Raw genomic sequence first — 17,382 nt, 5'->3', positions numbered from 1 at the left:
TTTTACATATGAGGAACTATTACAGATGAACTATTACAGATGAGGAACTATTACAGATGAACTATTACAGATGAGGAACTATTACAGATGAGGAACTATTATAGATGAACTATTACAGATGAGGAACTATTACAGATGAGGAACTATTATAGATGAACTATTACAGATGAGGAACTATTACATACGATGAACTATAACAGATGAACTACTACATATGAGGAACTATTACAGATGAACTATTACAGATGAGGAACTATTACAGATGAGGAACTACTACAGATGAGGAACAATTACAGATGAGGAACTACTACAGATGAGGAACTATTACAGATGAACTATTACAATTGTGTAACGGCGTTCTTTGTTTGTCAAAAGAGAGTCGGACCGAAATGCAGCGTGGTGGTTACTCATGTCTTTAATGAAGAAAAACAAAAGCGATACATGAAATAACTATTAGAAACAAAAACAACAAACGGAACGTGAAACCTAAATACAGCCTATCTGGTGAACACTACACTGAGACAGGAACAAACACCCACGAAATACAAAGCGAAACCAGGCTACCTAAATACGGTTCCCAATCAGAGACAACGAGAATCACCTGACTCTGATTGAGAACCGCCTCAGGCAGCCAAGCCTATACAACACCCCTAATCAGCCGCGATCCCAAAACTAAAAACCCCAATACGAAAATACAATATAACATGTCACACCCTGGCCTGACCAAATAATATAACGAAAACACAAAATACATTGACCAAGGTGTGACAAATTGAGGAACTACTACAGATGAGGAACTACTATAGATGAGGAACTACTACAGATGAGGAACTATTATAGATGAACTATTACAGATGATGAACTATTACAGATGAGGAACTATTACATATGATGAACTATTACAGATGAACTATTACATATGAACTATTATAGATTAACTATTACAGATGAGGAGCTATTACAGATAAACTATTACAGGTGAGGAACTATTACAGATGAAGAATTATTACAGATGAACTATTACAGATGACTAACTATTACAGATGAAGAATTATTACAGATGAACTATTACAGATGACTAACTATTACAGATGAACTATTACAGATGACGAACTATTACATATGAGGAACTATTACAGATGAAGAATTATTACAGATGAACTATTACAGATGACTAACTATTACATATGAGGAACTATTACAGATGAAGAATTATTACAGATGAACTATTACAGATGACAAACTATTACATATTGTCACGCCTTGGTCATTGTATCTTGTGTTTTGTTATATGTTTGGGTAGGCCAGGGTGTGACATGGGTTTATATGTTGTATTTCGTATTAGGGTTTGTATTAATTGGGAGTGTGTATTATTAGGGGTGTGTCTAGTTAGGCTTGGCTGCCTGAGGCGATTCCTAATTGGAGTCAGCTGATTCTAGTTGTCTCGGATTGGGAACCGTATTTAGGTAGCCTGAGTGCGCGTTGTATTTCGTGGGTGATTGTACCTGTCTCAGTGTTAGTCACCAGATAGGCTGTATTAGTTTCATTCGTTTGTTGTTTTCTTCTTCGTTATTTCATGTACTGTATTAGCTTCATTAAAAGTCATGAGTAACCTACACGCTGCATTTCGGTCTGACTTTCTACAAACAACAGACGAAGATCATTACACATATGAGGAACTATTACAGATGAAGAATTATTACAGATGAACTATTACAGATGACTAACTATTACAGATGAACTATTACAGATGACGAACTATTACATATGAGGAACTATTACAGATGAAGAATTATTACAGATGAACTATTACAGATGACTAACTATTACAGATGAACTATTACAGATGACGAACTATTACAGATGAACTATTACAGATGAACTATTATAGATTAACTATTACAGATGAGGAACTATTATAGATGAACAATTACATATGAGGAACTATTACAGATGAGGAACTATTATAGATGAACAATTACATATGAGGAACTATTACAGATGGAATATTACAGATGATGATCTATTACAGATGAACTATTACAGATGAACTATTACAGATGAACTATTACACATGAGGAACTATTACAGATGAACTATTACAGATGAGGATCTATTACAGATGAGGAACTATTACAGATGAGGAACTACTACAGATGATGAACTATTACAGATGAGGATCTATTACAGATGAGGAACTACTACAGATGAGGAACTACTACAGATTAGGAACTATTACAGATGAGGAAAACTACTACAGATGAGGAACTATTATAGATGAGGGACTATTATAGACGAGGAACTATTACAGATGAACTACTACAGATGAGGAACTATTACAGATGAGGAACTATTACATATGAGGAACTATTACAGATGAGGAACTATTACAGATGAACTATTACAGATGAGGAACTATTACAGATGAACTATTACAGATGAGGAACTTTTACAGATGAGGAACTATTATAGATGAACAGTTACAGATGAGGAACTATTACAGATGAGGAACTATTATAGATGAACTATTACAGATGAGGAACTATTACAGATGAGGAACTATTACAGATTAACTATTACAGATGAGGAACTATTGCAGATGAAGAACTATTACAGATGAACTATTATAGATGAGGAACTATTACAGATGAGGAACTATTACAGATGAGGAACTATTACAGATGAGGAACTATTACAGATTAACTATTACAGATGAGGAACTATTACAGATGAAGAACTATTACAGATGAACTATAATAGATGAGGAACTATTACAGATGAGGAACTATTACAGGTGAAGAACTATTACAGATGAACTATTATAGATGAGGAACTATTACAGATGAGGAACTATTACAGATGAGGAACTATTACAGATGAGGAACTATTACAGATTAACTATTACAGATGAGGAACTATTACAGATGAAGAACTATTACAGATGAACTATAATAGATGAGGAACTATTACAGATGAGGAACTATTACAGATTAACTATTACAGATGAGGAACTATTACAGATGAAGAACTATTACAGGTGAACTATAATAGATGAGGAACTATTACAGATGAGGAACTATTACAGATGAGGAACTATTACAGATTAACTATTACAGATGAGGAACTATTACAGATGAAGAACTATTACAGATGAACTATAATAGATGAGGAACTATTACAGATGAGGAACTATTACAGATTAACTATTACAGATGAGGAACTATTACAGATGAAGAACTATTACAGATGAACTATAATAGATGAGGAACTATTACAGATGAGGAACTATTACAGATTAACTATTACAGATGAGGAACTATTACAGATGAAGAACTATTACAGGTGAACTATAATAGATGAGGAACTATTACAGATGAGGAACTATTACAGATGAGGAACTATTACAGATGAGGAACTATTACAGATTAACTATTACAGATGAGGAACTATTACAGATGAAGAACTATTACAGATGAACTATAATAGATGAGGAACTATTACAGATGAGGAACTATTACAGGTGAATAACTATTACAGATGAACTATTATAGATGAGGAACTATTACAGATGAGGAACTATTACAGATGAGGAACTATTACAGATGAGGAACTATTACAGATTAACTATTACAGATGAGGAACTATTACAGATGAAGAACTATTACAGATTAACTATAATAGATGAGGAACTATTACAGATGAGGAACTATTACAGGTGAAGAACTATTACAGATGAACTATTATAGATGAGGAACTATTACAGATGAGGAACTATTACAGATGAGGAACTATTACAGATGAGGAACTATTACAGATTAACTATTACATATGAGGAACTATCAACAGATTATGATTTGAACTTTTTCTTTTTTCTTAAAGTATTATTAGGTTGTTGATTGATTGACTATGGCTTTCCAGATTGCCAAATAGTGCTATTTAGGAGTGATATCATCTCAGAGTTCAATGAAGTGTCAAGATAACAGGTGATTTGACAGCAGAAACGTCATGGTGCGAATACTGCTTTGGTCTGTCAGAGCTCATTGAAGTGTCAAGATAACAGGTGATTTGACAGCAGAAACGTCATGGTGCGAATACTGCTTTGGTCTGTCAGAGCTCATTGAAGTGTCAAGATAACAGGTGATTAGACAGCAGAAAGGTCATGGTGTGAATACTGCTTTGGTCTGTCAGAGTTCATTGATGTGTCAAGATAACAGGTGATTAGACAGCAGAAAGGTCATGGTGTGAATACTGCTTTGGTCTGTCAGAGTTCATTGATGTGTCAAGATAACAGGTGATTAGACAGCAGAAAGGTCATGGTGTGAATACTGCTTTGGTCTGTCAGAGCTCATTGAAGTGTCAAGATAACAGGTGATTAGACAGCAGAAAGGTCATGGTGTGAATACTGCTTTGGTCTGTTAGAGCTCATTGAAGTGTCAAGATAACAGGTGATTAGACAGCAGAAAGGTCATGGTGTGAATACTGCTTTGGTCTGTCAGAGTTCATTGATGTGTCAAGATAACAGGTGATTAGACAGCAGAAAGGTCATGGTGTGAATACTGCTTTGGTCTGTCAGAGCTCATTGAAGTGTCAAGATAACAGGTGATTAGACAGCAGAAAGGTCATGGTGTGAATACTGCTTTGGTCTGTTAGAGCTCATTGAAGTGTCAAGATAACAGGTGATTAGACAGCAGAAAGGTCATGGTGTGAATACTGCTTTGGTCTGTCAGAGTTCATTGAAGTGTCAAGATAACAGGTGATTAGACAGCAGCGTTAATTTTAGAACAATGTTCTGACTTTTTAGCCACTCCTAAACCTGTGACCAGAAAACTGTTTTAAGGGGCCATACCAAAATCTGCATAGCTGACATGGTTGTATGCCCCGTATATAACATTTTGTTGGTAGCAAGAACTTTGTATAATAATTTACATTGAAAAACTTGTATTGTTAAATCAATCGTTGTTTGTATATCAGTTCATAATGTGCCATATGATCAGAACATCATAGATGTATTCCCAGCTGTTTTGTAACCTGTCTGCTGCAGCTGTCAGCATTTTTGTCCTCTAATGGAACTGGTGCGTTTTATTATTTAGACCAAATTCTTTCAGCCAATTTTGGTCTTTAACATACGGCAGACTGACCGGTTCCCTGCCTTCTCCCCCTTCCACCTGCCGTTTCCATATCTAAAGTAATTCTGCAATCAATTGGTTGTAACTTTGTATTGAACAAACATTCCCATATATTTTCGATAGGTGCGTGCGTGACATAACTCCCCCATTTTTATTCATAATTCCTTTAATAAAAACGACATAAAAAAAGAGTATATTTTAGTTTAATATTTGTTTAGTCTTTTTTGGAAGCTGAAATTGAAATTATAATCAGCTGTGTTTGAGAAAGGGCAATATGGCTTGTTTGAGAAAGGGCAATACTTTGAACAAGGTTTAATTTTCTGTTTGAAAAGAAAATTAGATGTTGTAATCTGGTTGAAGGTAAAAAGGCCATTTTTAAAGAGAGGATGTGTCATGTTTGTCATTTATTGTCATGTCTTGTCCCTGTGCTCCCCATGCTATTCGTTTCCCTCTGCTGGTCTTGTTTGGTTCTATCCCTCTCTCTCCCCCTCCCTCTCTCACTCTCTCGCTCTCTCTTCTCTCTGTCGTTCCGTTCCTGCTCCCAGCTGTTCCTATTCCCCTAATCATCATTTAGTCTTCCCACACCTGTTCCCGATCCTTTCCCCTGATTAGATTCCCTATTTATTCCTTTGTAATCCGTTCCTGTTCCGTCGGTTCCTTATATTGTATATTCCATGCTGTGATTGCGTTTCGCCCTGTCCTGTCGTGTTTTTTTGCCGTGATTGTGTATCACCCTGTTCTGTCGTGTTTTGTGCCTTCATCAGACGCTGCGTGTGAGCAGGTGTCTCAGTCGACTACGGCCTGCGCCTACCCGAAAAGCGACCTGCAGTCTGTGGCCGCTTCTCCAGTTGTTTTCCCCTCTACAAATCTAGAGGATGTCAGTTATTCCGTTTTGAACATTATTAAACTCTGCTTCTGTTAAGTCGCTTTTGGGTCCTCTTTTACCAGCATGACAGAAGGAACCGACCAAGGAATGGACCCAGCGACTTCAGACGCTCGTTACACTGCCGTCGAGTTCCAAGGAGCCATGCTCGGCAGACACGAGCAGGAATTGTCTGCTGCTCGCCATGCCGTGGAGAACCTGGCCGCTCAGGTTTCCGACCTCTCTGGACAGTTCCAGAGTCTACGTCTCGTGCCACCTGTTACTCCCTGGCCTGCCGAGCCTCCAGAACCCAGGGTTAATAACCCACCTTGCTACTCCGGGCAGCCCACTGAGTGCCGCTCCTTTCTCACGCAGTGTGAGATTGTGTTCTCTCTCCAACCCCACACATACTCTAGAGAGAGCTCGGGTTGCTTACGTCATTTCACTCCTTACTGGCCGGGCTCGAGAATGGGGCACAGCTATCTGGGAGGCAAGGGCTGATTGCTCTAACAGATTCCAGAACTTTAAAGAGGAGATGATTCGGGTTTTTGACCGTTCAGTTTTTGGTGAGGAGGCTTCTAGGGCCCTGGCTTCCTTATGCCAAGGTGAACGGTCCATAACGGATTATTCCATTGAGTTTCGCACTCTTGCTGCCTCTAGTGAGTGGAACGAGCCGGCGCTGCTCGCTCGTTTTCTGGAGGGACTCCACGCAGCGGTTAAGGATGAGATTCTTTCCCGGGAGGTTCCTTCAGATGTGGACTCTTTGATTGCTCTCGCCATCCGCATAGAACGACGGGTAGATCTTCGTCACCGGGCTCGTGGAAGAGAGCTCGCATCAACGGTGTTTCCCTGCTCCGCATCGCAACCATCTCCCTCCTCTGGCTTTGAGACTGAGCCCATGCAGCTGGGAGGGATTCGCATCTCGAATAAGGAGAGGGAACAGAGGATCACCAACCGCCTGTGCCTCTATTGCGGAGTTGCTGGACATTTTGTTATTTCATGTCCAGTAAGAGGCCAGAGCCCATCAGTAAGCGGAGGGCTACTGGTGAGCGCTACTACTCAGGTCCCTTCATCTAGATCTTGTACTACTATGTCGGTCCATCTACGCTGGACCGGTTCGGGTGCTACATGCAGTGCTTTGATTGACTCTGGGGCTGAGGGTTGTTTCATGGACGAAGCATGGGCTCGGAAACATAACATTCCTTTCAGACCGTTAGACAGGCCTACGCCCATGTTTGCCTTAGATGGTAGTCATCTTCCCAGTATCAAGTTTGAGACACTACCTTTAACTCTCACAGTATCTGGTAACCACAGTGAGACTATGTCTTTTTGATTTTCCGTTCACCGTTTACACCTGTTGTTTTGGGTCACCCCTGGCTTGTATGTCATAATCCTTCTATTAATTGGTCTAGTAATTCTATCCTATCCTGGAACGTTTCTTGTCATGTGAAGTGTTTAATGTCTGCCATCCCTCCCATTTCTTCTGTCCCTACTTCTCAGGAGGAACCTGGCGATTTGACAGGAGTGCCGGAGGAATATCATGATCTGCGCACGGTCTTCAGTCGGTCCCGAGCCAACTCCCTTCCTCCTCACCGGTCGTATGATTGTAGTATTGATCTCCTTCCGGGGACCACTCCTCCTCGAGGTAGACTATACTCTCTGTCGGCTCCCGAACGTAAGGCTCTCGAGGATTATTTGTCTGTGTCTCTTGACGCCGGCACCATAGTGCCTTCTTCCTCTCCGGCCGGGGCGGGGTTCTTTTTTGTTAAGAAGAAGGACGGTACTCTGCGCCCCTGCGTGGATTATCGAGGGCTGAATGACATAACGGTTAAGAATCGTTATCCGCTTCCCCTTATGTCATCAGCCTTCGAGATTCTGCAGGGAGCCAGGTGCTTTACTAAGTTGGACCTTCGTAACGCTTACCATCTCGTGCGCATCAGAGAGGGGGACGAGTGGAAAACGGCGTTTAATACTCCGTTAGGGCATTTTGAGTACCGGGTTCTGCCGTTCGGTCTCGCCAATGCGCCAGCTGTTTTTCAGGCATTAGTTAATGATGTTCTGAGAGACATGCTGAACATTTTTGTTTTTGTCTATCTTGACGATATCCTGATTTTTTCTCCGTCACTCGAGATTCATGTTCAGCACGTTCGACGTGTTCTACAGCGCCTTTTAGAGAATTGTCTCTACGTAAAGGCTGAGAAGTGCTCTTTTCATGTCTCCTCCGTTACTTTTCTCGGTTCTGTTATTTCCGCTGAAGGCATTCAGATGGATTCCGCTAAGGTCCAAGCTGTCAGTGATTGGCCCGTTCCAAGGTCACGTGTCGAGTTGCAGCGCTTTTTAGGTTTCGCTAATTTCTATCGGCGTTTCATTCGTAATTTCGGTCAAGTTGCTGCCCCTCTCACAGCTCTTACTTCTGTCAAGACGTGTTTTAAGTGGTCCGGTTCCGCCCAGGGAGCTTTTGATCTTCTAAAAGAACGTTTTACGTCCGCTCCTATCCTCGTTACTCCTGACGTCACTAGACAATTCATTGTCGAGGTTGACGCTTCAGAGGTAGGCGTGGGAGCCATTCTATCCCAGCGCTTCCAGTCTGACGATAAGGTTCATCCTTGCGCTTATTTTCTCATCGCCTGTCGCCATCTGAGCGCAACTATGATGTGGGTAACCGTGAACTGCTCGCCATCCGCTTAGCCCTAGGCGAATGGCGACAGTGGTTGGAGGGGGCGACCGTTCCTTTTGTCGTTTGGACAGACCATAAGAACCTTGAGTACATCCGTTCTGCCAAACGACTTAATGCCCGTCAAGCTCGTTGGGCGTTGTTTTTCGCTCGTTTCGAGTTTGTGATTTCTTACCGTCCGGGTAGCAAGAACACCAAGCCTGATGCCTTATCCCGTCTGTTTAGTTCTTCTGTGGCTTCTACTGATCCCGAGGGATTCTTCCTTATGGGCGTGTTGTCGGGTTAACAGTCTGGGGAATTGAAAGACAGGTTAAGCAAGCACTCACGCACACTGCGTCGCCGCGCGCTTGTCCTAGTAACCTCCTTTTCGTTCCTGTTTCCACTCGTCTGGCTGTTCTTCAGTGGGCTCACTCTGCCAAGTTAGCTGGTCATCCCGGTGTTCGAGGCACTCTTGCGTCTATTCGCCAGCGCTTTTGGTGGCCGACTCAGGAGCGTGACACGCGCCGTTTCGTGGCTGCTTGTTCGGACTGCGCGCAGACTAAGTCGGGTAACTCTCCTCCTGCCGGTCGTCTCAGACCGCTCCCCATTCCTTCTCGACCATGGTCTCACATCGCCTTAGGCTTCACTACCGGTCTGCCTTTGTCTGCGGGGAAGACTGTGAGAGCCGCCAATAAACGCAGGATTAAGAGTCCAAGGTATTGTTGCGGCCAGAGAGTGTGGCTTTCCACTCGCAACCTTCCTCTTACGACAGCTTCTCGTAAGTTGACTCCGCGGTTCATTGGTCCGTTCCGTGTCTCCCAGGTCGTCAATCCTGTCGCTGTGCGACTGCTTCTTCCGCGACATCTTCGTCGCGTCCATCCTGTCTTCCATGTCTCCTGTGTTAAGCCCTTTCTTCGCACCCCCGTTCGTCTTCCCTCCCCCCCCGTCCTTGTCGAGAGCGCACCTATTTACAAGGTACATAAGATCATGGACATGCGTTCTCGGGGACGGGGTCACCAATACTTAGTGGATTGGGAGGGTTACGGTCCTGAGGAGAGGAGTTGGGTTCCGTCTCGGGACGTGCTGGACCGTTCACTCATCGATGATTTCCTCCGTTGCCGCCAGGATTCCTCCTCGAGTGCGCCAGGAGGCGCTCGGTGAGTGGGGGGGTACTGTCATGTTTGTCATTTATTATCATGTCTTGTCCCTGTGCTCCCCATTCTGTTCGTTTCCCTCTGCTGGTCTTATTGGGTTCTATCCCTCTCTCTCCCCCTCCCCCTCTCACTCTCTCGCTCTCTCTTCTCTCTATCGTTCCGTTCCTGCTCCCAGCTGTTCCTATTCCCCTAATCATCATTTAGTCTTCCCACACCTGTTCCCGATCCTTTCCCCCTGATTAGAGTCCCTATTTATTCCTTTGTGTTCCGTTCCTGTCCCGTCGGTTCCTTGTTTAGTATTCACCATGCTGTGATTGCGTTTCGCCCTGTCCTGTCGTGTTTTTGCTGTGATTGTGTATCGCTCTGTCCTGTCGTGTTTTTTGCCTTCATCAGATGCTGCGTGTGAGCAGGTGTCTCTGTCAACTACGGCCTGCGCCTACCCGAAAGCGACCTGCAGTCTGTGGCCGCTTCTCCAGTTATTCCCCTCTACAGACTAGAGGATTTCTGTTATTCCCTGTTTGGACTTAAATAAACTCTGTTTCTGTTAAGTCGCTTTTGGGTCCTCTTTCACCTGCATGACACTGCACATACACGTATGTGTCTCTGGCTCTTATCCCCTTTCCACTTTAATTGGATTTGGTTATAGATAGGGGCTTTTTGTTTGCTTTTCTCAAGCACTAGATTATAAGGCCATGCCAATGAATAAAACATCCTGATAGCGATGATGAGAGTTGCTGTTGGAATATTTCTCTGCTGCCTGTTTCTCTGCCTGTCATTTTTACCGGCGCTCGTATTCTTAAAAAACACATACTTTCTTTGGATTCGGTAAAAATGAATCTTCCACATTCCCTCTCTTGATTTTCTCCTCTGCTTCCCGTAGAGCGCCCATATATACTGGAGGTAAGGTCGCAAAGACTTAAGACGAGATATTCATCAACATCCCCTAAAATGCAATTGGCTGGCATATGGATGGCTTGTCTCCTCACAGCAGCAGCCACTGATAATATGACTCATAGCAATTTCCAGGCAATGATCAGACACACAGGCTAAGTATACTATCCACATATCAGGTTGAGTAGGTGGCATGTTTGATGTTGTTGTCATTGATGTGAGCCATCAAATATCATTGTCTTCAACATGTTTTAAAGTGGGTCGGAATGCTGGAGGTAAATGTTTACCCAGAGCTAACAGGCGGACACACGGCTGTCTATTGTTCAGCTCCAGTCTGGTCTAGATTATCATATTTGGTCATCCCTGTTTTATAGATTGAAATGTCACAAGCTGTTGTGTGTGTGTGTGTGTGCTTGTGTTTAACAGATGCAGTGTTGGGATCCTGAACCTGTCAACAACTGCTAGCACTTACAGGAACGCGGTCAGAGAGTGCTTTTGGATGGCGCAGGCAGATTTTTGAGACGCACAATAAATCATACATCACAAAGAAAAAAGGGTAAAACAAAGGCGAGAACATCAAAGGTCTGGCACATCAGTGGAATTGCTATGCCTGATAAGGTTTCCCATTTCAAATAACTTTGAAGTTTCATGTTGCTCTTTTGTTGAATCTGACACGAGGCCCGTTGAGAACCACTGTGGTGTGTTTCTGGGTGTACAGGTGTAGCTGACCTTGTATGGGCTTCTTTTAATTGGAGGACCAATTGCTGCTCATCAATGAATACTTAGGAGTGATATCATCTCAGAGTTCAATGAAGTGACAAGATAACAGGTGATTAGACAGCAGAAAGGTCATGGTGTGAATACTGCTTTGGTCTGTCAGAGTTCATTGAAGTGTCAAGATAACAGGTGATTAGACAGCAGAAAGGTCATGGTGTGAATACTGCTTTGGTCTGTCAGAGTTCATTGAAGTGTCAAGATAACAGGTGATTAGACAGCAGAAAGGTCATGGTGTGAATACTGCTTTGGTCTGTCAGAGCTCATTGACATGTAGAGGAATATTAGACATAAACACACTCACCTGGTTTCCTCTGAAATGTCTCTCTTTTCCCCTGACGTAACAGGGAGGATGAAGACCAGAGAGTCGTACCACCTGATGCGTATCTATTATCACCTTCCCTCTTACTGCCGTTCACGTTAAATGACTTGGAAAAGTGCACCAGCACCCCACAGATTACTTCTATTCTTAGACACTCACACAATACCACCACCTTCTCTCCCTCCATCCCTCTCTCCCTCCCTGCCATCGTCCCTCCCTGCCATCCTCTCTCCCTCCCTGCCATCCTCCCTCCCTGCCTGTCTGCTTCAGAGTTTTCACCATTCTGCTCTTCACTCCCCTCTCTCTGTCTAAAAACAGGTATTTTTAGGTCCCTCTGGTGGAGGTTAGGACAGGCTGTTTGATTATATAACTAGGCCCTGCCCCCATGCTGCCTCTCTGGCTGACTGCCCACCTCTCTCTCCTCTCCTCCCTGTCTTCCCCTCTCACTGTTTAAGAGCCTTTAATAGTTTGGTGAGGCTAGTGGGTTCCCCTTCTAGCCAAAGAGTGTATGACCCTTTGGGACATGGGTGTGCGTGCATGCGGAGGACACCACAACTGGAGGGAAGCTGTTCCACATCAATACAGATCCCCCTTTCTCTCACAACCCCTTCACCTCCTTCTCCCTCCATCCCACCATCTTTCTCACACACTGTAGTTTTGCTTTGAGCATCTCTTTTTGGAAGGGTTTTTCTCTGCAATGTTATTCCAGTCATGAGGGCGAGCCTGCTGGTCCTGGGAGACTGGGAGAGACTATGGCTGGGTTTATTAATGTGGGCTTCAGAAAGAGAATAGTACATTTGCAGAACATTTGCTGGCTTTGCCAGCCTTTTTCATTTGCATGGATTCAATGGCTCGAGTCTGTCCTTACACAGTCACTCTAGTCTACACAGTATTATGGGAACTGATCTGAAGCTCATGTAGTCATACAGATTTGTTAGATTTATGCACCAATAAAGTTTTGGGGTGCATCCCAAATGGTATCCTATTCCTAGTGCACTACTTTTTACCAGGGCTTATAGCGCTCTGGTCAAAAGTAGTGCACTGTGAAGTAGGAAATAGGGTGCGCATTTGTCTCCAAGGTCTGATCTTATCTCTGTGTGAAGCAGGCCAGGCCCAGAGAGGACTCACCCCATGCTGGGGATAGCGAGAGGCCTTGCCCCATCTCTGGGTGCATCCAAAAGGGCCTTGCCCTGTCTCTGGGTGCATCCCAAAGGGCCTTGCCCTGTCTCTGGGTGCATCCCAAAGGGCCTTGCCCTGTCTCTGGGTGCATCCCAAAGGGCCTTGCACCATCTCTGGGTGCATCCCAAAGGGCCTTGCCCCATCTCTGGGTGCATCCCAAAGGGACTTGCCCTGTCTCTGGGTGCATCCCAAGGGCCTTGACCCATCTCTGCATGCATCCCAAAGGGCCTTGCCCTGTCTCTGGGTGCATCCCAACGGGCCTTGCCCCATCTCTGGGTACATCCCAAAGGGCATTGCCCCGTCTCTGGGTGCATCCCAAAGGGCCTTGCCCCATCTCTGCGTGCATCCCAAAGGGCCTTGCCCTGGCCCTGTCTCTGGGTGCATCCCAAAGGGCCTTGCCTTTGCCCTGTCTCTGGGTGCATCCCAAAGGGACTTGCCCCATCTCTGGGTGCATCCCAAGGGCCTTGCCCCATCTCTGCATGCATCCCAAAGGGCCTTGCCCTGTCTCTGGGTGCATCCCAAAGGGCCTTGCCCCATCTCTGGGTGCATCCCAAATGGCCTTGCCCCATCTCTGCGTGCATCCCAAAGGGCCTTGCCCTTGCCCTGTCTCTGGGTGCATCCCAAAGGGCCTTGCCTTTGCCCTGTCTCTGGGTGCATCCCAAAGGGACTTGCCCCATCTCTGGGTGCATCCCAAGGGCCTTGCCCCATCTCTGCATGCATCCCAAAGGGCCTTGCCCTGTCTCTGGGTGCAACCCAAAGGGCCTTGCCCCATCTCTGGGTGCATCCCAAAGGGCATTGCCCCGTCTCTGGGTGCATCTCAAAGGGCCTTGCCCCATCTCTGCGTGCATCCCAAAGGGTCTTGCCCTTGCCCTGTCTCTGGGTGCATCCCAAAGGGCCTTGCCTTTGCCCTGTCTCTGGGTGCATCCCAAAGGGCCTTGCCCCATCTCTGGGTGCATCCCAAAGGTCCTTGCCCTTGCCCTGTCTCTGGGTGCATCCCAAAGGGCCTTGCCTTTGCCCTGTCTCTGGGTGCATCCCAAAGGGCCTTGCCCTGTCTCTGGGTACATCCCAAAGGGCCTTGCCCCGTCTCTGGGTGCATCCCAAAGGGCCTTGCCCTGTCTCTGGGTGCATCCCAAAGGGCCTTGCCCTGTCTCTGGGTGCATCCCAAAGGGCCTTGTCCTTGCTCTGTCTCTAGGTGCATCCCGAAGGGCCTTGCCCCATCTCTGGGTGCATCCCAAAGGGCCTTGCCCCATATCTGGGTGCATCCCAAAGGGCCTTGCCCCATCTCTGCGTGCATCCCGAAGGGCCTTGCCCTTGCCCTGTCTCTGGGTGCATCCCAAAGGGCCTTGCCTTTGCCCTGTCTCTGGGTGCATCCCAAAGGGCCTTGCCCCATCTCTGGGTGCATCCCAAAGGGCCTTGCCCTTGCACTGTCTCTGGGTGCATCCCAAAGGGCCTTGCCCTGTCTCTGGGTGCATCCCAAAGGGCCTTGTCCTTGCTCTGTCTCGAGGTGCATCCCAAAGGGCCTTGCCCAGTCTCTGGGTGCTTCCCAAAGGGCCTTGCCCTTGCTCTGTCTCTAGGTGCATCCCAAAGGGCCTTGCCCTGTCTCTGGGTGCATCCCAAAGGGCCTTGCCCCATCTCTGGGTGCATCCCAAAGGGCCTTGCCCTTGCACTGTCTCTGGGTGCATCCCAAAGGGCCTTGCCCTGTCTCTGGGTGCATCCCAAAGGGCCTTGCCCTTGCCATGTCTCTGGGTGCATCCCAATGGGCCTTGCCTTTGCCCTGTCTCTGGGTGCATCCCAAAGGGCCTTGCCCCATCTCTGGGTGCATCCCAAAGGGCCTTCCCCGTCTCTGGCTGCTTCCCAAAGGGCCTTGCCCTTGCCCTGTCTCTAGGTGCATCCCAAAGGGCCTTGCCCCATCTCTGGGTGCATCCCAGAGGGCCTTGCCCCGTCTCTGAGTGCATCCCAAAGGGCCTTGCCACGTCTCTAGGTGCATCCCAAAGAGCCTTGCCCTTGCACTGTCTCTGGGTGCATCCCAAAGGGCCTTGCCCTGTCTCTGGGTGCATCCCATATGACCTTGCCCTTGCCCCATCTCTGGGTGCATACCAAAGGGTCTTGCCCTTGCCCTGTCTCTGGGTGCATCCCAAAGGACCTTGCCCTTGCCCTGTCTCTGGGTGCATCCCAAAGGGCCTTGCCCCATCTCTGGGTGCATACCAAAGGGCCTTGCCCTGTCTCTGGGTGCATCCCAAAGGGCCTTTCCCCATCTCTGGGTGCATCCCAGAGGGCCTTGCCCCATCTCTGGGTGCATACCAAAGGGCCTTGCCCTGTCTCTGGGTGCTTCCCAAAGGGCCTTGCCCCATCTCTGGGTGCATACCAAAGGGCCTTGCCCTGTCTCTGGGTGCATCCCAAAGGGCCTTGCCCTTGCCCCATCTCTGGGTGCATACCAAAGGGCCTTGCCCTGTCTCTGGGTGCTTCCCAAAGGGCCTTGCCCTGTCTCTGGGCGCATCCCAAAGGGCCTTGCCCTGTCTCTGGGTGCATCCCAAAGGGCCTTGTCCTGTCTCTGGGTGCATCCCAAAGGGCCTTGCCCTGTCTCTGTGTGCATCCCAAAGGGCCTTGCCCTGTCTCTGGGTGCATACCAAAGGGCCTTGCCCTTGCCCCATCTCTGGGTGCATACAAAAGGGCCTTGCCCTTGCCCTGTCTCTGGGTGCATCCTAAAGGGCCTTGCCCTGTCTCTGGGTGCATCCCAAAGGGCCTTGTCCTGTCTCTGGGTGCATCCCAAAGGGCCTTGCCCTGTCTCTGGGTGCATCCCAAAGGGCCTTGCCCCGTATCTGGGTGCATCCCAAAGGGCCTTGCCCTGTCTCTGGGTGCATCCCAAAGGGCCTTGCCCTTTCTCTGGGTGCATCCCAAAGGGCCTTGCCCCATCTCTGGGTGCATCCCAAAGGGCCTTGCCCTGTCTATGGGTGCTTCCCAAAGGGCCTTGCCCCATCTCTGGGTTCATCCCAGAGGGCCTTGCCCTTGCCCTGTCTCTGGGTGCATCCCAAAGGACCTTTCCCTTGCCCTGTCTCTGGGTGCATCCCAAAGGGCCTTGCCCTGTCTCTGGGTGCATCCCTAAGGGCCTTGCCCCATCTCTGGGTGCATTCCAAAGGGCCTTGCCCTTGCACTGTCTCTGGGTGCATCCCAAAGGACCTTTCCCTTGCCCTGTCTCTGGGTGCATCCCAAAGGGCCTTGCCCTGTCTCTGGGTGCATCCCAAAGGGCCTTGTCCTGTCTCTGGGTGCATCCCAAAGGGCCTTGCCCTGTCTCTGGGTGCATCCCAAAGGGCCTTGCCCTGTCTCTGGGTGCATCCCAAAGGGCCTTTCCCTTGCACTGTCTCTGGGTGCATCCCAAAGGGCCTTGCCCCGTCTCTGGGTGCATCCCAAAGGGCCTTGCCCTTGCACTGTCTCTGGGTGCATCCCAAAGGGCCTTGCCCCATCTCTGGGTGCATCCCAAAGGGCCTTGCCCTGTCTCTGGGTGCTTCCCAAAGGGCCTTGCCCTTGCCCTGTCTCTAGGTGCATCCCAAAGGGCCTTGCCCTTGCACTGTCTCTGGGTGCATCCCAAAGGGCCTTGCCCCATCTCTGGGTGCATCCCAAAGGGCCCTGCCCTTGCATTGTCTCTGGGTGCATCCCAAAGGGCCTTGCCCCATTTCTGGGTGCATACCAAAGGGCCTTGCCCTGTCTCTGGGTGCATCCCAAAGGGCGTTGCCCTGTCTCTGGGTGCATCCCAAAGGGCCTTGCCCCATCTCTGGGTGCATCCCAAAGGGCCTTGCCCTGTCTCTAGGTGCATCCCAAAGGGCCTTGCCCTGTCTCTTGGTGCTTCCCAAAGGGCCTTACCCTTGCCCTGTCTCTAGGTGCATCCCAAAGGGCCTTGCCACGTCTCTGGGTGCATCCCAAAGGGCCTTGACCTGTCTCTTGGTGCTTCCCAAAGGGCCTTGCCCCATCTCTGGGTGCATCCCAAAGGGCCTTGCCCTGTCTCTATGTGCATCCCAAAGGGCCTTGCCCTGTCTCTGGGTGCATCCCAAAGGGCCTTGCCCTGTCTCTGGGTGCATCTCAAAGGGCCTTGCCCTTGCACAGTCTCTGGGTGCATACCAAAGGGCCTTGCCCTGTCTCTGGGTGCATCCCAAAGGGCCTTGCCCTTGCCCTGTCTCTGGGTGCATCCCATAGGGCCTTGCCCCATCTCTGGGTGCATCACAAAGGTCCTTGCCCTTGCCCTGTCTCTGGGTGCATCCCAAAGGGCCTTGCCCTTGCACTGTCTCTGGGTGCATCCCAAAGGGCCTTGCCCTGTCTCTGGGTGCTTCCCAAAGGGCCTTGCCCTTGCCCTGTCTCTAGGTGCATCCCAAAGGGCCTTGCCCCATCTCTGGGTGCATCCCAGAGGGCCTTGCCCCGTCTCTGAGTGC

This window comes from Oncorhynchus gorbuscha, linkage group LG13, assembly GCF_021184085.1.
Source record: "Oncorhynchus gorbuscha isolate QuinsamMale2020 ecotype Even-year linkage group LG13, OgorEven_v1.0, whole genome shotgun sequence".
In the NCBI taxonomy this organism is placed as follows: Eukaryota; Metazoa; Chordata; class Actinopteri; order Salmoniformes; family Salmonidae; genus Oncorhynchus; species Oncorhynchus gorbuscha.
This window is presented reverse-complemented; position numbering follows the sequence as displayed.